Source organism: Aulostomus chinensis, chromosome 1 (assembly GCF_037954235.1).
Source record: "Aulostomus chinensis isolate RoL2024-O1b breed Wild chromosome 1, RoL_Achi_v1.0, whole genome shotgun sequence".
NCBI lineage: Eukaryota > Metazoa > Chordata > Actinopteri > Syngnathiformes > Aulostomidae > Aulostomus > Aulostomus chinensis.
The window spans coordinates 33,202,500-33,225,093 of record NC_141320.1 but is presented as its reverse complement, the minus strand read 5'-3'; the positions used below and the strand labels follow the sequence as shown (position 1 = coordinate 33,225,093).

At 41.3% G+C, this 22,594-nt stretch overlaps 3 non-coding genes across 3 annotated transcripts; 1 reads left to right on the top strand and 2 right to left on the bottom strand.

Annotated features, from left to right (window-relative positions):
- Positions 1 to 15,448: 15,448 nt before the first annotated feature.
- trnaa-ugc (transfer RNA alanine (anticodon UGC)) lies at positions 15,449 to 15,520 on the bottom strand. Its single transcript has one exon. It is a non-coding gene; the product is annotated as a tRNA-Ala (tRNA).
- A 1,632-nt stretch (positions 15,521 to 17,152) lies between these two features.
- trnae-cuc (transfer RNA glutamic acid (anticodon CUC)) lies at positions 17,153 to 17,224 on the top strand. Its single transcript has one exon. It is a non-coding gene; the product is annotated as a tRNA-Glu (tRNA).
- Positions 17,225 to 20,678: 3,454 nt separating this feature from the next.
- On the bottom strand, positions 20,679 to 20,751 carry trnak-cuu (transfer RNA lysine (anticodon CUU)). The gene has a single exon. It is a non-coding gene; the product is annotated as a tRNA-Lys (tRNA).
- Positions 20,752 to 22,594: the final 1,843 nt, after the last annotated feature.

Genomic DNA, 22,594 nt, shown 5'->3' with positions numbered 1-22,594 from the left:
GCTACGAATCTCAAAATGATGCTACAGTAATGACGTGAGAGTTGCTACTATCCTAAAAATGATGCGACAGTGATGTGATAATTACGATGAAGGTCATAATGAAATTACAGTGATGTAGTGAGAGTTGCTACTAACCTCAAAATGATGTTGAAAGTGATGTAGTGAGAGTGGCTAAAAACCTCAAAAACGATGCTATAGTGATGTCTTAAGAATTGCTACTAACCAAAGAAATGATGCTCCAGTGATGTGGTGAGAGTTGTTAATTACCTGAAAATGATGCGACAGTGATGTAATGAGAGTTGCTACTATCCTCAAAATGAGGTGGCAGTGATGTAGTGAGTGTTGCTACGAATCTCAAAATGATGCTACAGTAATGTCATGGGAGTTGCTACGATCCTCAAAATGATACTACAGTGATGTAATGAGAGTTGCTACGAATCTCAAAACGATGCTACAGTGATGTGGTGAGAGTTGCTACTATCCTCAAAATGATGCGACAGTGATGTAGTGAGAGTTGCTAAGATCCTCAAAATGATACTACAGTGATGGAATGAGAGTTGCTACGAATCTCAAAACGATGCTACAGTAATGTCGTGAGAGTTGCGACTATCCTCAAAATGATGCGACAGTGATGTAGTGAGAGTTGCTACGATCCTCAAAATGATGCTACAGTGATGTGGTGAGACTTGCTACGAATCTCAAAACGATGCTACAGTGATGTAATGAGAGTTGCAACTAACCTAAGAAATGATGCGACAGTGATGTGGTGAGAGTTGCTAGGAACCTCAAAATGATGCAGGGTGACTTTGTGGAAAGTCTTGCACTCCCAACACATTCATTCTCATGAATGCAGTGACAGGTCAGAGCCAAGGGAGCCTCCATGTCCACAGATGTCCACATGGCAGCTGGACTTCCTTTTTCACTCCTTCCCGTTCCTCCTGGTACTTTTTGGCCACCGTTTGTTTGATGGTCTGAAAATGACGCCCAGAGTAAATCAATACATTGAAATTAGAGATGAAATAAACTGGAGATATCAACGACTGCTTTAGATCATTTCCACACAAACCTTTCTGGTTGGCAAACATATGAGGCTCAAGGACCTGAACCAGTTCCCTGAACCCTTCCCTCTCAACAATGCTGAGGGGCTGGCAGTCCTTCAGGATCAAATTCAGCAGAGCCTCATCCAGCATCTGCTTCCTGGAAGCTGGATGGTTAAAGATGAAGGAGAGAAGAAATGAATAGGAATTAATTCTCAATGAAGCAACTGTGAGTCAGTTGGAGAGTGGCTGTATACCTGAGTTCATCCTGGTGGATCTGGGACTTCATTCTCATGCCTGGCCCCATCATGCCTCAGCACTGAAGAGGTGCTTTTGTTGAGATGAGACGCTTCTGTCCAACAAATGCCACATTCAACCTGCAGAAAAGAACATGAGTACTCAGCTAAAAGTTCCTTTCTTCATGGTGACTGGTGTTTCTTAGTCTTAGACCACCAGGTTTCCAATGAGGTGTATCGGATACGTTGTTGTGTGCCGCTGAAATCCGTCCAATTCCGGCGTTGTTTCCTCATGAAATATGTTTGCCTTAAAGCTCATTAAAGTGTTGAACCACAATATCGTTCACCATAACTGAGTCAACTTCAAGATAACCTACGTCTACATTCCAGTCCCGGCTGCTCCTGTTCTGCTGCAGTCCAGAAAACAACAACCCGATACAATTGGCGCTCCTTCCCACAGCTCAGGCCCGGATCCGCATGGTTCCGCTGACTGACTGTGAGACGCGCTCCCTCCAGAGTGGCACAGCCCGATGGGGGTCCTTATCTGGCACGGGGGCGTAAAACAGGTGCGACTGGAAAGCCTGGTTTATTCTGCGTCGAGGGAACGCGTTGCTCTGCAATACACCGCCGAACCGCTAGGGGGTGTGGCTTTGTCTTTGTATTGTTTACGGGGCTCTTGTCAGATTCCTTGGTTTTCTTCCGGTCACAGACAACAATTGTTGGCCATTTGTCAGTCTTTGTAGTGCCGCGAAGAGGAGTTGTAGAGGTGGTCGTACTTGAGCACCTCCTCGATAATCCTTTCTTCAGCTTGGTCCATTTTTTCTTGGAGCCTTCACCACAGAAACTTTGAAAATGGCGGTGTTGTGCTGCGACTGAACCGGAAATAACGTTCTGAGCGGACCAATCACAGTCCTCGACGTTGACGTCACCACGCGTCGACGCGATGCTTAAGCAGGATTTTTTGGAGGCGCGTTTCAGGCTACGGCGGAGGTACGAATACTACGAATGAATTGAAAGATGATTGATGAAAGTGATTGAAAGTCGAAAAGGAAGTTAGCATGTCAGGGATGAGACACCCTGATAGTCCAAAAGGAAGTTAGCATGTCAGGGATGAGACACGCTTATCGTCCAACAGGAAGTTAGCATGTAAGGGATGAGACACGCTTATCGTCCAACAGGAAGTTAGCATGTCAGGGATGAGACGCGCTTATCGTCCAACAGGAAGTTAGCATGTCAGGGATGAGACACCCTGATCGTCCAACAGGAAGTTAGCATGTCAGGGATGAGACACCCTGATAGTCCAACAGGAAGTTAGCATCTCCATGGTTCCCTTGACCAGAAGCCAGTGGGATCGTTCCATTCTGACATCTTGATTGACATTTGTCCTTCTCTTAGCTAAATAGCTGGCAATCATTTGAAAAAACCTTGATTTACTTTTTGTATTTTGATCTTCAGCTCATTTGCATACTTTTGTTGAAATTCTCCCCTTTTTGTCTTTTTTTTCTGCTGTTTTTAGCACAAAGTCCACCTGGTGCCTAAAGACCAGTTCAGCATGGACTACGTTGAACCTTCAGTCCGCTGCATCAGCACCCATGGACAGTTCCCCCCTGACAGGAGGATTCTGGTGAGGAACATTAGTGGGACAGCGCTCTTGTTAGAACGGTTCTGATCCACCTTCCCTCCCCCTGTAGCTCCTCCTGTGTCCCCTCAGCGCTCTTGTTAGAACGGTTCTGATCCACCTTCCCTCCCCCTGTAGCTCCTCCTGTGTCCCCTCGGCGCTCTTGTTAGAACGGTTCTGATCCACCTTCCCTCCCCCTGTAGCTCCTCCTGTGTCCCCTCAGCGCTCTTGTTAGAACGGTTCTGATCCACCTTCCCTCCCCCTGAAGCTCCTCCTGTGTCCCTTCAGCGCTCGTTAGAACGGTTCTGATCCACCTTCCCTCCCCCTGTAGCTCCTCCTGTGTCCCCTCAGCGCTCTTGTTAGAACGGTTCTGATCCACCTTCCCTCCCCCTGTAGCTCCTCCTGTGTCCCCTCAGCGCTCTTGTTAGAACGGTTCTGATCCACCTTCCCTCCCCCTGTAGCTCCTCCTGTGTCTCCTCAGGTTTCCAAACTCCCTCCCACTGGCTGGTGCTGAAGGAGGGCCAGAGCTCCTCCTACAGGAGCCCATCCTGGCCTCCCCCGCTGCAGCTCCTCCACTAACCTCCCACCAGAGAGATGAGCCCCCTGGTTCAGAGTGACAGACCACCTCTGGGAGCAGACAACAGAGACCACATCAGGCTGGACTCCGTGCAGGTACGGAGGCTGACGGCTGCTGAGTGAGTGAGTTTACGACGCTCCCGCCACTGCTGCTGGATTGATTTAACACATCTGGAATATTTAGATTTATTCTGGGTCAACATCTGCATCTGTTGAAGTCCTCAGTCTCCATGCAGGTGGTGTTGTTCCAGATAAAAGGTCTCAATAACAGCATCACTCCAGGTGAAACCATTCCAAAGAAGGCTAAGTGGAGCTGGCATATCAGCCCCCAATGGAAGCCTGCTGCTGCTGCCAAGCTCTCCATGTCATCATGGAAAAGTTGATTGTTCAACTCAGTGTTTTTCCCATTGGGAAGAGATTTGTTGTTCCACCATGAAGTCTTTTCTTGTGATGAGTTTGTGTGTTGTAGTAGCATGAAGATATCTTGTTATCATGATCAACTCATCTGGCCTGGTGGAAGAACACTGCTGTGTTTGGATTCAGACGAGTCAAATCTGAACCAGGGAATTGTAATGAACTCAAAATGATGCTAACGTTCACTCCATTACTCTTAGCATCATTTTGAGTTAATTAGCAATTCTTACTAAATCACTGTCGCATCATTTTGAGATCATTAGCAATTCTTCTGACATCACTGTCACACTATTTTGAGGTTCGTAAGAACTTTTACTACATTACTGTTGTATTATTTAAAGGTTCGTAGCAACTGTTACTACATGACTGACAGCATCACTTTTTGTTTTTTTCGAAACACTTCCTACATTACTGTCAGCATCACTGAGTTAATTAGCAACTATCACTACATTACTGTTAGCATCATTTTGAGTTCATTAGCTGCTGTGTTTGGATTCAGACGAGTCAAATCTGAACCAGGGAATTGTAATGAACTCAAAATGATGCTAACTTTCACTCCATTACAGTTAGCATCATTTTGAGTTAATTAGCAATTCTTACTAAATCACTGTCGCATCATTTTGAGATCATTAGCAATTCTTCTGACATCACTGTCACACTATTTTGAGGTTCGTAAGAACTTTTACTACATTACTGTTGTATTATTTAAAGGTTCGTAGCAACTGTTACTACATGACTGACAGCATCACTTTTTGTTTTTTTCGAAACACTTCCTACATTACTGTAAGCATAACTGAGTTAATTAGCAACTATCACTACATTACTGTTAGCATCATTTTGAGTTCATTAGCGATTCTTCCGACATCACTGTCGCATTATTTTGAGGTTCGAAGAAACTCCTACTACATGACTGTCAGCATCACTTTGAGGTCGTTCGAAACACTTACTACATTACTGTAAGCATCACTGAGTCGATTAGCAACTATCACTACACTACTGTTAGCATCATTTTGAGTTCATTAGAAATCTTCCGACATCACTGTCGCAATATTTTGAGGTTCGTAGCAACTTTTACTACATCATTGTCGCATTATTTTGAGGTTCGTAGCAACTCTGACTACATGACCGTCAGCATCACTTTGAGGTTATTCGAAACTTTCACTCCATTACTGTTAGCATCATTTTGAGTTCATTAGCAATTCTTACTGAATCACTGTCGCATTATTTTGAGATCTTTAGCAATTCTTCTTACATCACTGCCGCATTATTTTGAGGTTCGTAGCAACTCTTACTACATTACTGTCAGCATCACTTTGAGTTTATTAGCAACTATCACTACATTACTGTTAGCATCATTTTGAGTTTATTAGCAATTCATAGACATCATTGCAGCATTAAAAGAGGTTAGTAGCAACTCGTACTACATGACTGTCAGCATCACTTTGAGGTTGTTCGAAACACTTACTACATTATTGTAAGCATCATTGAGTTGAATAGCAACTATCACTACATTTGTTAGCATCATTTTGAGTTAATTAGCAATTCTTCCGACATCACTGTCGCAATATTTTGAGGTTCGTAGCCACTTTTACTACATTACTGTAGCATTATTTTGAGGTTCGTAGCAACTCTTACAACATGACTGTCAGCATCACTTTGAGGTAATTTGAAACTTTCACTCCAATACTGCTCGCATCATTTTGAGTTCATTAGCAATTCTTCCTACATCACTGTCGCATCATTTTGAGATCATTAGCAATTCTTTCGACATCACTGTCGCATTATTTTGAGGTTCGTAGCAACTCTTACTACATGACTTTCAGCATCACTTTGAGGTTGTTCGAAACACTTACTACATTACTGTAAGCATCACTGAGTTGATTCGCAACTCTCACTACATTACTGTTAGCATCATTTTGAGTTCATTAGAAATCTTCCGACATCACTGTCGCAATATTTTGAGGTTCGTATCAACTTTTACTACATCACTGTCGCATTATTTTGAGGTTCATAGCAACTCTTACTACATGACTGTCAGCATTACTTTAAGGTTATTCAAAACTTTCACTCCATTACTGTTAGCATCATTTTGAGTTCATTAGCAATTCTTACTACATGACTGTCGCATCATTTTGAGATCATTAGCGATTCTTCCGACATCCCTTTCGCATTAGTTTGAGGTTTGTAGCAACTCTTACTACATGAATTTCAGCATCAATTTGAGGTTGTTCGAAACACTTACTACATCACTGTCGCATCATTTTGAGATCATTAGCAATTCTTCTGACATCACTGTCACATTATTTTGAGGTTCGTAGCAACTCTTACTACATTATTTTTGCATTATTTAAAGGTTCGTAGCAACTCTTACTACAGTTCTGTCAGCATCACTTTGAGTTTATTAGCAACTATCACGACATTACTGTTAGCATCATTTTGAGTTTATTAGCAATTCTTCCGACATCACTGTCGCAATATTTTGAGGTTCGTCGCAACTCTTACTACATGACTGTCAGCATCACTTTGAGGTTGTTCGAAACTCTTACTACATGACTGTCAGCATCACTTTGAGGTTGTTTGAAACACTTACTACATTACTGTAAGCATCACTGAGTTTATTAGCAACTATCACTACATTACTGTTAGCATCAATTTGAGGTTAGAAGCAACTGTTGCGACATGACTGACAGCATCACTTTTAGGTTGTTCGAAACAGTTACTACATTACTGTAAGCATCACTGAGTTACTTAGCAACTATCACTACATTACTGTTAGCATCATTTTGAGTTCATTAGCAATTCTTCCGACGTCACTGTCGCAATATTTTGAGGTTCGTAGCAACTCTTACTACATGACTGTCAGCATCACTTTGAGGTTATTCGAAACTTTCACTCCTTTACTGTTAGCATCATTTTTTGTTCATTAGCAATTCTTACTACATAACTGTCGCATCATTTTGAGATAATTAGCAATTCTTCCGACATCACTGTCGCATTATTTTGAGGTTCGTAGCAACTGTTACTACATGACTGTCAGCATCACTTTGAGGTTATTCGAAACACTTACTACATTACTGTAAACATCACTGAGTTGATTAGCAACTGTCACTACATTACTGTTAGCATCATTTTAAGTTCATTAGCAATTCTTCCGACATCACTGTCGCAATATTTTGAGGTTCGTAGCAACTTTTACTACATGACTGTCGCATTATTTTGAGGTTCGTAGCAACTCTTAGTACATGACTGTCAGCATCATTTTGAGTTCATTAGCAATTCTTCCGACATCACTGTCGCAATATTTTGAGGTTCGTAGCAACTTTTACTACATTACTGTGGCATTATTTTGATGTTCGTCGCAACTCTTACTACATGACTGTCAGCATCACTTTGAGGTTATTCGAAACTTTCACTCCATTACTGTTAGCATCATTTTGAGTTCATTAGCAATTCTTACTACATCACTGTCGCATCATTTTGAGATCACTAGCAATTCTTCTGACATCACTGTCACATTATTTTGAGGTTCGTAGCAACTCTTACTACATTATTGTTGCATTATTTTAAGGTTTGTAGCAACTCTTACTACATTACTGTCAGCATCACTTTGAGTTTCTTAGCAACTTTCACTACATTACTGTTAGCATCATTTTGAGTTCATTAGCAGCTATCACTACATTACTGTTAGCATCATTTTGAGTTTATTAGCAACTATCACTACATTACTGTTAGCATCATTTTGAGTTCATGAGCAATTCTCACGACATCACTGTAGCTTTGAATTGAGTTCATTAGCAACTCTTACTAAATGACTGTCAGCATCACTTTGAGGTTGTTCGAAACTCTTACTACATTACTGTAAGCATCACTGAGTTTCTTAGCAACTATCACTACATTACTGTTAGCATCATCTTGTGTTAATCAGCAATTCTTCCGACATCACTGTAGCAATATTTTGAGGTTCGTAGCAACTTTTACTACATTACTGTCGCATTATTTTGAGGTTTGTAGCAACACTTACGACATGACTGTCAGCATCACTTTGAGGTTATTCGAAACGTTCACTCCATTACTGTTAGCATCATTTTGAGTTCATGAGCAATTCTTTCTAAATCACTGTCGCATCATTTTGAGATCTTTTGCAATTCTTCCGACATCACTGTCGCATTATTTTGAGGTTCATAGCAACTCTTTCTACATGACTGTCACCATCACTTTGAGGTTATTCGAAACACTTTCTACATTACTGTAAGCATCACTGAGTTGATTAGCAACTATCACTACATTACTGTTAGCATCATTTTAAGTTCATTAGCAATTCTTCCGACATCACTGTCGCAATATTTTGAGGTTCGTAGCAACTTTTACTACATTACTGTCGCATTATATTGAGGTTCGTAGCAACTCTTACTACATGACTGTCAGCATCACTTTGAGGTTATTCGAAACTTTCACTCCTTTACTGTTAGCATCATTTTTTGTTCATTAGCAATTCTTACTACATAACTGTCGCATCATTTTGAGACAATTAGCAATTCTTCCGACATCACTGTCGCATTATTTTGAGGTTCGTAGCAACTGTTACTACATGACTGTCAGCATCACTTTGAGGTTATTCGAAACACTTACTACATTACTGTAAGCATCACTGAGTTGATTAGCAACTGTCACTACATTACTGTTAGCATCATTTTAAGTTCATTAGCAATTCTTCCGACATCACTGTCGCAATATTTTGAGGTTCGTAGCAACTTTTACTACATGACTGTCGCATTATTTTGAGGTTCGTAGCAACTCTTAGTACATGACTGTCAGCATCATTTTGAGTTCATTAGCAATTCTTCCGACATCACTGTCGCAATATTTTGAGGTTCGTAGCAACTTTTACTACATTACTGTGGCATTATTTTGATGTTCGTCGCAACTCTTACTACATGACTGTCAGCATCACTTTGAGGTTATTCGAAACTTTCACTCCATTACTGTTAGCATCATTTTTAGTTCATTAGCAATTCTCACTACATCACTGTCGCATCATTTTGGGATCATTAGCAATTCTTCTGACATCACTGTCACATTATTTTGAGGTTCGTAGCAACTCTTACTACATTATTGTTGCATTATTTTAAGGTTTGTAGCAACTCTTACTACATTACTGTCAGCATCACTTTGAGTTTCTTAGCAACTTTCACTACATTACTGTTAGCATCATTTTGAGTTCATTAGCATCTATCACTACATTACTGTTAGCATCATTTTGAGTTCATGAGCAATTCTCACGACATCACTGTAGCTTTGAATTGAGTTCATTAGCAACTCTTACTAAATGACTGTCAGCATCACTTTGAGGTTGTTCGAAACTCTTACTACATTACTGTAAGCATCACTGAGTTTCTTAGCAACTATCACTACATTACTCATAGCATCATCTTGTGTTCATCAGCAATTCTTCCGACATCACTGTAGCAATATTTTGAGGTTCGTAGCAACTTTTACTACATTACTGTCGCATTATTTTGAGGTTTGTAGCAACACTTACGACATGACTGTCAGCATCACTTTGAGGTTATTCGAAACGTTCACTCCATTACTGTTAGCATCATTTTGAGTTCATGAGCAATTCTTTCTAAATCACTGTCGCATCATTTTGAGATCTTTAGCAATTCTTCCGACATCACTGTCGCATTATTTTGAGGTTCATAGCAACTCTTATTACATGACTGTCACCATCACTTTGAGGTTATTCGAAACACTTTCTACATTACTGTAAGCATCACTGAGTTGATTAGCAACTATCACTACATTACTGTTAGCATCATTTTAAGTTCATTAGCAATTCTTCCGACATCACTGTCGCAATATTTTGAGGTTCGTAGCAATTTTTACTACATTACTGTCGCATTATATTGAGGTTCGTAGCAACTCTTACTACATGACTGTCAGCATCACTTTGAGGTTATTCGAAACACTTCCTACATTACTGTAAGCATTACTGACTTGATTAGCAACTATCACTACATTACTGTTAGCATCATTTTGAGTTCATTAGCAATTCTTCCGACATCACTGTCGCATCATTTTGAGATCATTAGCAATTCTTCTGACATCACTGTCACATCATTTTGAGGTTCATAGCAACTCTTACTACATTATTGTTGCATTATTTTAAGGTTCGTAGCAACTCTTCCTACATTACTGTCAGCATCACTTTGAGATCAATAGCAATTCTTCCGACATCACTCTCGCATTATTTTGAGGTTCGTAGCAACTGTTACTACATGACTGTCAGCATCACTTTGAGGTTATTCGAAACACTTACTACATGACTGTAAACATCACTGAGTTGATTCGCAACTATCACTACATTACTGTGAGCATCATTTTAAGTTCATTAGCAATTCTTCCGACATCACTGTCGCAATATTTTGAGGTTCGTAGCAACTTTTACTACATTACTGTCGCATTATTTTGAGGTTCGTAGCAACTCTTAGTACATGACTGTCAACATCACTTCTAGGTTATTCGAAACGTTCACTCCATTACTGTTAGCATCATTTTGAGATCATTACCAATTCTTCTGACATCACTGTCGCATTATTTTGAGGTTCGTAGCAACTCCTACTACATGACTTTCAGCATCACTTTGAGGTTGTTCAAAACACTTACTACATTGCTGTTAGCATCACTGACTTAATTATCAACTATCACTACATTACTGTCGCATCATTTTGAGATCATTAGCAATTCTTCCGACATCACTGTCGCAATATTTTGAGGTTTATAGCAACTTTTACTACATTACTGTCACATTATTTTGAGGTTTGTAGCAACTCTTACTACATGACTGTCAGCATCACTTTGAGGTTATTCCAAACTTTCACTCCATTACTGTTAGCATCATTTTGAGATCATTGCCAATTCTTCTGACATCACTGTCGCATCATTTTTAGATCTTTAGCAATTCTTCTGACATCACTGTCGCATTATTTTGAGGTTCGTAGCAACTCTTACTACATGACTGTCACCATCACTTTGAGGTTGTTCGAAACACTTACTACATCACTGTCAGCATCAATGAGTTGATTAGCAACGATCACTATATTACTGTTAGCATCATTTTGAGTTCATTAGCAATTCTTCCGACTCACTGTCGCATTTTTTTGAGGTTCGTAGCAACTCTTACTACATGACTGTCAGCATCACTTTGAGGTTATTCGAAACGTTCACTCCATTACTGTTAGCATCATTTTGAGTTCATTAGCAATTCTTACTACATCACTGTCGCATTATTTCGAGATCATTAGCAATTCTTCCGACATCACTGTCGCATTATTTTGAGGTTCGTAGCAACTCTTACTACAATACTGTTGCATTATTTAAAGGTTCGTAGCAACTCTTACTACATTACTGTCAGCATCACTTTGAGGTTATTTGAAAGTTTCACTCCATTACTGTTAGCATCATTTTGAATTCATTAGCAATTCTTACTACATCACTGTCGCATCATTTTGAGATCATTGGCAATTCTTACGACATCACTGTCGCAATATTTTGAGGTTCGTAGCAACTCTCACTACATTATTATTGCATTATTTAAAGGTTCGTAGCAACTCTTACTACATTACTGTCAGCATCACTTTGAGTTTATTAGCAACTATCACTACATTACTGTTAGCATAATTTTGAGTTGTTGAGCAATTCTCACGACATTACTGTAGCATTAAATTGAGTTCATTAGCAACTCTTACTAAATGACTGTCAGCATCACTTTGAGGTTGTTCGAAACACTTACTACATTCCTCTAAGCATCACTGAGTTTATTAGCAACTATCACTAAATTACTGTTAGCATCATTTTGAGTTCAATAGCAATTCTTCTGACATCACTGTCGCATTATTTTGAGGTTCGTAGCAACTTTTACTACATTACTGTCGCATTATTTTGAGGTTCGTAGCAACTCTTAGTACATGACTGTCAACATCACTTCTAGGTTATTCGAAACGTTCACTCCATTACTGTTAGCATCATTTTGAGATCATTACCAATTCTTCTGACATCACTGTCGCATTATTTTGAGGTTCGTAGCAACTCCTACTACATGACTTTCAGCATCACTTTGAGGTTGTTCAAAACACTCACTACATTGCTGTTAGCATCACTGACTTAATTAGCAACTATCACTACATTACTGTCGCATCATTTTGAGATCATTAGCAATTCTTCCGACATCACTGTCGCAATATTTTGAGGTTTATAGCAACTTTTACTACATTACTGTCACATTATTTTGAGGTTCGTAGCAACTCTTACTACATGACTGTCAGCATCACTTTGAGGTTATTCCAAACTTTCACTCCATTACTGTTAGCATCATTTTGAGATCATTGCCAATTCTTCTGACATCACTGTCGCATCATTTTTAGATCTTTAGCAATTCTTCTGACATCACTGTCGCATTATTTTGAGGTTCGTAGCAACTCTTACTACATGACTGTCACCATCACTTTGAGGTTGTTCGAAACACTTACTACATCACTGTCAGCATCAATGAGTTGATTAGCAACGATCACTATATTACTGTTAGCATCATTTTGAGTTCATTAGCAATTCTTCCGACTCACTGTCGCATTTTTTTGAGGTTCGTAGCAACTCTTACTACATGACTGTCAGCATCACTTTGAGGTTATTCGAAACGTTCACTCCATTACTGTTAGCATCATTTTGAGTTCATTAGCAATTCTTACTACATCACTGTCGCATTATTTCGAGATCATTAGCAATTCTTCCGACATCACTGTCGCATTATTTTGAGGTTCGTAGCAACTCTTACTACAATACTGTTGCATTATTTAAAGGTTCGTAGCAACTCTTACTACATTACTGTCAGCATCACTTTGAGGTTATTTGAAAGTTTCACTCCATTACTGTTAGCATCATTTTGAATTCATTAGCAATTCTTACTACATCACTGTCGCATCATTTTGAGATCATTAGCAATTCTTACGACATCACTGTCGCAATATTTTGAGGTTCGTAGCAACTCTTACTACATTATTGTTGCATTATTTAAAGGTTCGTAGCAACTCTTACTACATTACTGTCAGCATCACTTTGAGTTTATTAGCAACTATCACTACATTACTGTTAGCATAATTTTGAGTTGTTGAGCAATTCTCACGACATCACTGTAGCATTAAATTGAGTTCATTAGCAACTCTTACTAAATGACTGTCAGCATCACTTTGAGGTTGTTCGAAACACTTACTACATTCCTCTAAGCATCACTGAGTTTATTAGCAACTATCACTAAATTACTGTGAGCATCATTTTGAGTTCAATTGCAATTCTTCTGACATCACTGTCGCATTATTTTGAGGTTCGTAGCAACTCTTAGTACATGACTGTCAGCATCACTTTGAGGTTATTCGAAACGTTCACTCCATTACTGTTACTATCATTTTGAGTTCATTAGCAATTCGGACTAAATCACTGTCGCAATATTTTGAGGTTCGTAGCGACTTTTACTGCATTACTTTCGCATTATATTGAGGTTCGTAGCAACTCTTACTAAATTACTGTCAGCATCACTTTGAGGTTATTCGAAACACTTACTACATTACTGTAAGCATCACTGACTTGATTAGCAACTATCACTACGTTACTGTTAGCATCATTTTGAGTTCATTAGCAATTCTTCCGACATCACTGTCGCATCATTTTGAGATCATTAGCAATTCTTCCGACATCACTGTCGCATTATTTTGAGGTTCGTAGCAACTCTTACTACATTACTGTCAGCATCACTTTGAGGTTATTCGAAACGTTCACTCCATTACTGTTAGCATCATTTTGAATTCATGAGCAATTCTTACTACATCACTGTCGCATCATTTTGAGATCATTAGCAATTCTTCCGACATCACTGTCGCATTATTTTGAGGTTCGTAGCAACTCTTACTACAAGACTGTCAGCATCACTTTGAGGTTATTCGAAACGTTAACTCCATTACTGTTAGCATCATTTTGAGTTCATGAGCAATTCTTACGAAATCACTTTCGCATCATTTTGAGATCTTTAGCAATTCTTCTGACATCACTGTCGCATAATTTTGAGGTTCGTAGCAACTTTTACTACATCACTGTCGCATTATTTTGAGGTTCGTAGCAACTCTTCCTACATGACTGTCACCATCACTTTTGAGGTTATTCGAAACACTTACTACATTACTGTAAGTATCACTGAGTTGATTCGCAACTATCACTACACTACTGTTAGCATCATTTTAAGTTCATTAGCAATTCTTCCGACATCACTGTCGCAAAATTTTGAGGTTCGTAGCAACTTTTACTACATTACTGTCGCATTATTTTGAGGTTCGTAGCAACTCTTACTACATGACTGTCAGCATCACTTAGAGGTTATTCGAAACACTTACTACATTACGGTAAGCATCACTGAGTTGATTAGCAACTATCACTACATTACTGTTAGCATCATTTTGAGTTCATTAGCAACTCTTACAATTTATAGTTTTAAAGGTTCGTTCCACCAAAATACTTTCTAATTTATAGTTTTAAAGGTTCGTTCCACCAAAATACGTTCTAATTTATAGTTTTAAAGGTTCGTTCCACCAAAATACTTTCTAATTTATAGTTTTAAAGGTTCGTTCCACCAAAATACGTTCTAATTTATAGTTTTAAAGGTTCATTCCACCAAAATACTTTCTAATTTATAGTTTTAAAGGTTCACTCCACCAAATACTTTCTAATTTATAGTTTTAAAGGTTCATTCCACCAAAATACTTACTAATTTATAGTTTTAAAGGTTCGTTCCACCAAAATACTTTCTAATTTATAGTTTTTAAGGTTCATTCCAACAAAATACTTTCTAATTTATAGTTTTAAAGGTTCGTTCCACCAAAATACTGCTTTCTGTCCAACTTCTCAGTTTTAAAGGTTCCTTCAGTTGAGGGCTCCTGGTTCTGTGTGAGGGGTTGAGGGTCAATATGGGATGATGAGGAAGATTTCATGTCACGATGGTCCTGCTAAAGTAACTGAGAGTCATGACATCAAACAATGTCATCAAATTACGCTTGAACTCTTAAAATGGCAATAAAATCTACTGGAATCATTTTAGCACAAACACTTTTATATTGATTTTGTGAGCATCATTTTTCAAACATTATAACATAAACTTTAAAAAGGGTCCATTCACGAACACTCTTACTTGAAGGTAGTCACTGATATCAGTAAACAGCTGATAAAGTTTTGTGTTCATGTTTTAATTCTCTACTCTGACCTGTGCTGAGACACTGGACCAGAGAGGAAGACCTGCTCAGCCTCCTGCATGGACCAATTCTGCAGCTCAGTGATGACGACGAGGGATTCAGCATTGAGTTCATTTTAAACTTTTTGGAGGAAACAAATGAAGGCTCACAGTCACACTGACGCAGCTACAAATACTTTGATATGCAACAGACTGGTTTCTCTTCTGGTAGTTTGTTATCAACTGTTGTCACATTTATGGATCAATTTAGCTGATAAGATGAAGGCTCCAAAGGACCAGCTGGAGGTGCCGGGGATTGAACACGGGGCCTCATACATGCAAAGCATGCGCTCTACCACTGAGCTACATCCCCTCTGTCAGAGTCACTGTTTAACTGATGCAGCAACACAAACACAGACACAACATTTTTTAAATTATTATTCTTCATTTTACGGAAAAAAGGAAGTCAGCCTGTGATCTCAAAGGCTCTGTGATCTAGGTAGTTTCACTGTGATGTCAGCCCACACAACCTTAGACCACAGAGGCAAGTCAGGCTCCAGGAAGCTGAGGCTGCTCCGTTCTCAGTCCAATCCAGAGTGAAGGTTTCCCTCTCTGAAGCTTTCCAATCCAGCCCAGATCCTCTCTGACCAGCAGGAGTCTTTGACTAATAAATAATCATTATATTGAATGTCTGCTCATCCTCAGAATGAAGTAAAAGTATTTGTGTTCCTAAAATAATCTCCAGATGCTAAGATCAATTATTAACATTGATTGACAGCTCTAAACTGAGCCACCATCACTATACAGTTGCAACTGAAATATTGAGAAATATTTCAAGGAAGCAGCAGGCCCTCATCCGCCCCGGTCCACTTGACTGTGTCCCCTGAGACAGATGACAGCTCGCTTCTGGCAGAGGCAGTTAGGTTGAGGACCGTTGCTGATGTCATCAACTGATGTCTCCATCACCAAAGGTGACAGACAGGATGGTCATGGACATAAAACAGAGGTCGAAGAATGAGAAAGAATGGTTGTCCTGACTGAAGTTTAGCTTGAGCTTTTTAATTTGTTACTAAAGGAAGTATTGGTACAAGTAAAGGCAGGCGAACTTTCCACAAATATTCAGAATTAACTTTGACAACCAAAACATGAACCAAGACGACAAAATAGTGAACATGAAAAAGGAACCAGTCCCACCTTCTTGTGTGTTCCTGCTGAAGTAAATGTTTATGAAGATTTGTTGTGTTCTTTTTCCAAAGGTCCAGCCAGCATTGCAGGTCTCAGGAGGAGGAGCCACTTCAGCAGGATCTGTGGGACAAATCCCCCCATGGTGAGACCTGTCCAGCTCCCTGCAGCTCTGCAAGTGTTACCAACTCTTCATTCCAGCTGTTTGGTTGAATCCCATTTTTTCACCTTTGAACCTTTTGAACACTGATGAGGAGGTGAGGCTGGAGGCAAAACCACAACCTCACGTCATCTCACAGGATGAACCAAAATGCCAGACACTTCCTGTTACTGCTCTAGCACCACCTGTCTCCCCTCCATGTCTTTACCATCTGTGCAGCTTCCTGCTGTCCCTGGACCCTCACAGGTGATCGCTCCACCTGGAGCCTCACAGATGGGTTCTAACCTCCCAATACCTGCAGCCCAGCCTCGACCCACTCAGACACAGTCACCCGTTCAAGCTGGGCCTGGTACCACACTCAAGTACAGACAGAGAGAAAGAAGACACACGGGATCCTTTGAAGAAAATGTAATAAAGACAGGAAGCCCCATCACATTGTCAGTGTTTCAGTGACTGGCATTGTGAAGAGACTGAGACAAAGTCAGTTATGAATGGAGGGCTGAGTTGGAGCAGAGGGGGACAGGATCCTTGGGGTGGACTGTCTTTAGGAGGGTGAGGTGTGTGGTGGTCTTGGTGGACCCTCTGCATCTCAAGCTGAGACCACAGAGTCCTGTGTTCTTGAGTCATTGTCGATAGTCTCTGTTGTTGGAGAGCTCAATGTGGTCCCTGATGGTCTAGTGGCTAGGATTCGGCGCTCTCACCGCCGCGGCCTGGGTTCGATTCCCAGTCAGGGAATGAGTTATTTAGAGGTTGAGGGAGAGGTGATCAGGTGGTCCACATGATGGTGGAGGTGATGAACTGTGAATCCATCATGCCTCCACTCTCACCCCCATTGTAGTGTTCTTGGTTCACTCTGCCATGGCCCCATGTTGAAGGGTGACTGTCTCATTCAGGTTCAACCCTTTGTTAGACTCTATTAAGTCACTGACTCCCAAACTCTGTAATCCTCCTTAGTAGCTTTGGTTCCTCGCAGCACAGAAAGTCTGTTCACTGATGTAGGAACTGGAAAACTTAGAGCTCCGGTCTTTCGTTCCTTCCTACACTGAGCAGAACAAACACAAAACAGAGAGCAGTTCCTCCTACAGTTCTCAGAAAGTCTGAGGGCACCAAAGAAAGGAGGGAAATGCAATCAATGTTGAATTATTTTACATTTCTTATATTTGATCAAAGATAGAACTTAATAAGCGTCCATCAACCTGCAGGACAAACTCCTTCACTGTGTGGGAGGTTCAGAGTCCCTGGTTTGATTGCAGCATTGACCTGAGCAGGTGTTCATTCTCATCTCAGTAACAGGGGACACTTTATCACAGCAGTGGACAAACATCAGCATTCATCACCCAGCAGCTCCTCTGATCAACAGAACAAGCTGAAGTATTCTGGAGAATGAGGGCATGGATCCCTCTACCTCCCACATGCTAAGCTAGCACTCTACCATTGGAGCTAAGTCCCCTTTTGAGCTTCCATTTGAGTTTTCTGTTCCCATCTCTATGGTAACGGTCAGTTTTGACCCACATCTTCAATCAGCTGTAAAATTCACTAAAAACAATTTTCTATCATCCAAGTTGTTTCCATCTCTTGGTTTCCTTGGTAGGCTTCCTTATCCATGGAAATATTGATTTGAATATTTTGTTGTGGGCCTCTGGACCTTTTTTTAGTCAGTAAACCCTCGATTTCAATTAAAAAAATGATCAAATGAACCTTTGGGTTTTGGCATAAAAGTCTTTTTTTCAGCAACAGAACTTTAATATAAACACTAAATGAAAAGCAGAACAAGCCAGAACACAAACTCTGCTCTGCCGTCCTTCCTGGTTACTGGGCATGGACTGCTGGAAGGGGCATTTTCCTCAGAAAGGGACAAGACGTTCATCCACTCTCACCTCTGGCCCTGGGATGAATGTTGGTGCAAGGAGCTGCACCCATCTTTCCCAGACATCCCCAATGGGGGCAAGCTTGTCAGTTCTTGCTCCGGTGTCTCTGTCGTCAAATCTGAGGACTCTTGATGTTCGTTGAAAGTTCTGAAGTGGCCTTGTGGCCCGGAAAATATTTCTGCCTGTCGATGCGTCCCAGAGACGATCAGTGGCCTCACTGCAGGATCTGAACACTCCAGGAAGAAGAAGAACACCAACAGAAGCATCCAGGTGTCCCTCATCAATGTCTTTCCACTTGTCACCATGGACTTTTTTTCCTTTGAGGTTTGTCACAGCAATGCTGACTCTTTTTAGTGACAGTGGAATGAACAGAACCATCAACCATAAACAGCTCCAAACATGTCTTGATGTCAGTGCCTCTCGTCACAGCAAACCTTGTGATTCCAGGGCTCATTTTGATGACATCAGCAGCAGCTTCCCTGCCATGTACATCAGGAGATACTGAGCTCCAGCCAATGTTCCCTGTAGTTTTTCATGTGTCTGGTTATCCTCACAAGCTCCCTGAGCTCACTGAGGACCACTGTGAGCACTGAAACTGGGAGACGGTTCCACAGGAGGGGAGCCTGATAGCTGAAGGCTCTGGCTCCATTCTACTTCTAGAACTCTAGGAACCAACAGTAACCCTGCATCCTGGGAGTGAAGGGTTCTAGCTGGATAATAGGGGACTAGGAGCTCTGTCAGGTAGGAAGGAGCCTGACTGTTGAGGACTTTGATGGTAGAAGGAGAATTTAGAATTCTATTCTGAATGTGACAGGGAGCCATGCAGAGAAGCCAGTACAGGAGAGACATGGTCTCTTCTACTAGTTCTAGTCAACACACGGGCAGCAGTGTTCTGGACCAGCTGGAGAGTTTTCAGGACCTACTTCTTCTTTTGGTCACAGGTTTGAAGATACCTGTGGAAGTGAAAGGAAAGGCTGCGAGAGACCTGCCATACCTCTCCTGTGACCTGGGACATGATGGCAGTGGTGGGATTTGAACCCAGATGATGGTGAACTACAGCTGATCGCCATGCTAGCAAACCTCTTTTGTTTGGTTTGGTTGTTGTTTAGTGACTGTGGATGAATACACAGGAGAAGTTGAGCATGAATTTGTGTTCCCTGTTCACTTGAATATATGCAGGAGTGTGAGGTGGAAATAATACTTGGAGGAGAATGAGAGTTAAGTCTCAGCGCTATGACCTGTGCTGACACTAAAACATGTCAGCCCACAGAACAAAGATGGCAGTCCTCTGGGAAAGCAGGTACACCACACATACATGAAGAAACCCTACAGGAAACAAATATGTTGCCAGAGACTTTTACTCTGTTTTTGTTGTTTACCAAAGTACAGGATTGGAAGGAGACTGATGGTCGCTGTTTGGGTCATGTGACTGAAGTCATCCAGTCACGTGACTGAAGTCATCCATTCATGTTCAAGCTCAGATAAATCCAGGCTAATTCATACCTGCTACTCAATATGGGCCTTAATTACTCTGCTGGAATTATCACTCTGTCTTAAGGGTTTTCTTCATTGTATTAAATCCACTTTAATTTCCAAGAAGTCTTCCAACTCATTCATTCATGCAAGCCACTGATCCACAAGACCTCATTGATGAGCTTCAACCTGAGACTGATTGTTTCTCGTTGGACGAGACACCCATTCAATGAGACTCATTGTCAGTCCATTGAAATCTACTGGTGTTCCTGGTGAGTTGATTTAACAACATGAGCTGACAGAATCTACGTTCAGGTAGGAACCACCACATCCAGGGGTCTGGACCTTTGAGCAGGCAGAGCCATCAAAGTAGCAGACTAAGCTAGCAGACATTAGCATTGAGAAGAAACTGATACCTGAGCCTACTTTTGGGTCTGGACCTTTGAGCAGGCAGAGCCATCAAAGTAGCAGACTAAGCTAGCAGACATTAGCATTGAGAAGAAACTGATACCTGAGCCTACTTTTGGGTCTGGTCAGGTGATGACACAATAATATGAGATCATTGTCAGACTGACGCCTGCTCAACACTGACCAAACACTACGGCATTGTGGGAAATTTCTGCTTGGCTCGCGCCCATCAATACATATGAAGAAATTTCTCCAGAATCAGAATTGACAGTGGATACAATTGAGTCCACACTGGTTTTTTCATTCTGAGTCGGGTGCAGGTGTGGACCTTCAGACACAGCCTGTGTTTGTGTTGTTCATTCAGCGATTTTTCTTTCAATTCCAATCAAAGCCCCACAGCTGCAGAAAGTGAGAGGACAAGCAGGGATGTTCAAGATGAACGCCCAACGTGGGGCTTGAACCCACGACCCTGAGATTAAGAGTCTCATGCTCTACCGACTGAGCTAGTCAGGCTACATCTGAGTAGCTTCAATAGCCTGAAGTGATCAGAGTGAGAGACGCTACAAGCTCTCCATCAGACTCACAGTCACATGAGCCATCACATGATTGATGAATGACCACAAACACCTTCATCTTTGACAAAGAAGTAAAATAAAAGGTGAACCACAGATGAGACACCAGTGGTAAAAACACTAAAGTGCTGTCAAGGAGAAACAGGATACGAGCAAACACACACACAAGTTACAGAGAGAGAACTCTCCCAGAGGGAACCACTCAAAGGAGAACCATGGAGATCATCAGGCTGGATGACCTCATCAACATGAGACAGGTGGATAGGAAACAAGCTCAGAGATGTCAGGAACATGAGATCCAAGTGGTGAGAGAGCAAGAACTGGTGAGGTTCCAGAACCAGGAGTGAGGTGAAGCCTGCATCACCTACTGGGAGCTTTTAGTCTAAGGTTCAACTTGGACTGGAATGATTTCTGGAGAGACAACGTGCAGGGAGGGAATTTGGAGATGAAGAACAAGTTCCTCTCAGGCTTTAATGGAGTTTTCAGGGGTCAAACAGACCCTCCTCTGATTGGTTGTCAGATGTGTTCTCATTGCACCACAGCCTCCAGGTTGAGGGTTCTGGTCTGAGTCAGACACATTGACTCTGATGCTGCTGAGCCTGAAGGGAGGATGAAGAAAGGAGTGTCTGAGAGAGCTTCACCAGACAAACTGTCCAGTTGAACAACAAACACTAGTCAGTAGGAATGTTGCTGCTGGGACCCTGATTCAAACCAGGGTTGCTGCAGCCACAACACAGAGGACTGACCACTAGAGGATCAGGGCCTCCTGGAGGCTGAGGTTGGAGCTGCTCTGTCTTTGTCTCACTGAGAGATCAGAGACAATTGGAGTCCACAAAGAAATCATTGAGAAATCAAGGAGAGATCAAAGAAAGAATTCTAAGATTAAAAATAGAACTCTGAGATCAAAGGTTGAAGTTCCCCAAGGTTCAGTTTTAGCTCAGACCCTCTTTAATATCTCTGTACTGCCACTTGTCGTCAGGAGACTCAGTATAAACCTCCACAGTCCTGCTGATGTCACTCAGCTGGACATCGCCGTGTCTCCCGGTGACTCAGGACCAGTTGATGTCCATTAACCTGTCATGGAGGCAGAGAACAAAACTGAGGTCTTAATTAAAGCTGGAGGCAGTGTTGTTAGGGCCTGAGCCTCCTTCTGTCCACTGCAGAAAAGTAGCAGGAGTCGTCCTGAATCCAAGGATGTATTTTATGAGAGCGGTGGGACTTGTAGTTTAGGAGGTAGAAGCCTCAGTGTGACACCAAGTGAGAATCAGAGCTGAGCCTCTTAAGAGCCCCTCCCCCGCTGCTCTCTGTCAGAGTGGAGAGGAGAGAGGATTTTTGGAGAGTTTGTTGTTTGAAAAAGGCTCATCAATCCCCAGATTGTGGTCAAAAGTTGAATGTAACATATTTTCGTCGGCATTTTTGTCAGGAATGTAGTGAAGTTATTTGTGAAGTGGAGAGAGTTACAGTGTAGACGAGAGAAGCGTCAGTTTAGGGCTATGTGTGTCTGAGGAGACAGCCTCCCATTGGTTTACATTGTAGGGTGAAAAGTGGGTCCTGGACTTTGTCATGACTCAAACAGTTTGTAGTTGGTTTCTGTTGGTTTGGTTTGCTTGACTGGTTGTTGTTTGTTGACCTTGCAAATCCATATTTAGGGTTCTGGCTTGTTCTGCTTTTCATTTTGTGTTTGTATTAAAGTTCTGTTGCTGAAAAAATAAATCCAGGGTTTAGTGACTAAAAAAAGGTCCAGAGGCCCACAACTAAATCTTCAAACCAATATTTCCATGGAT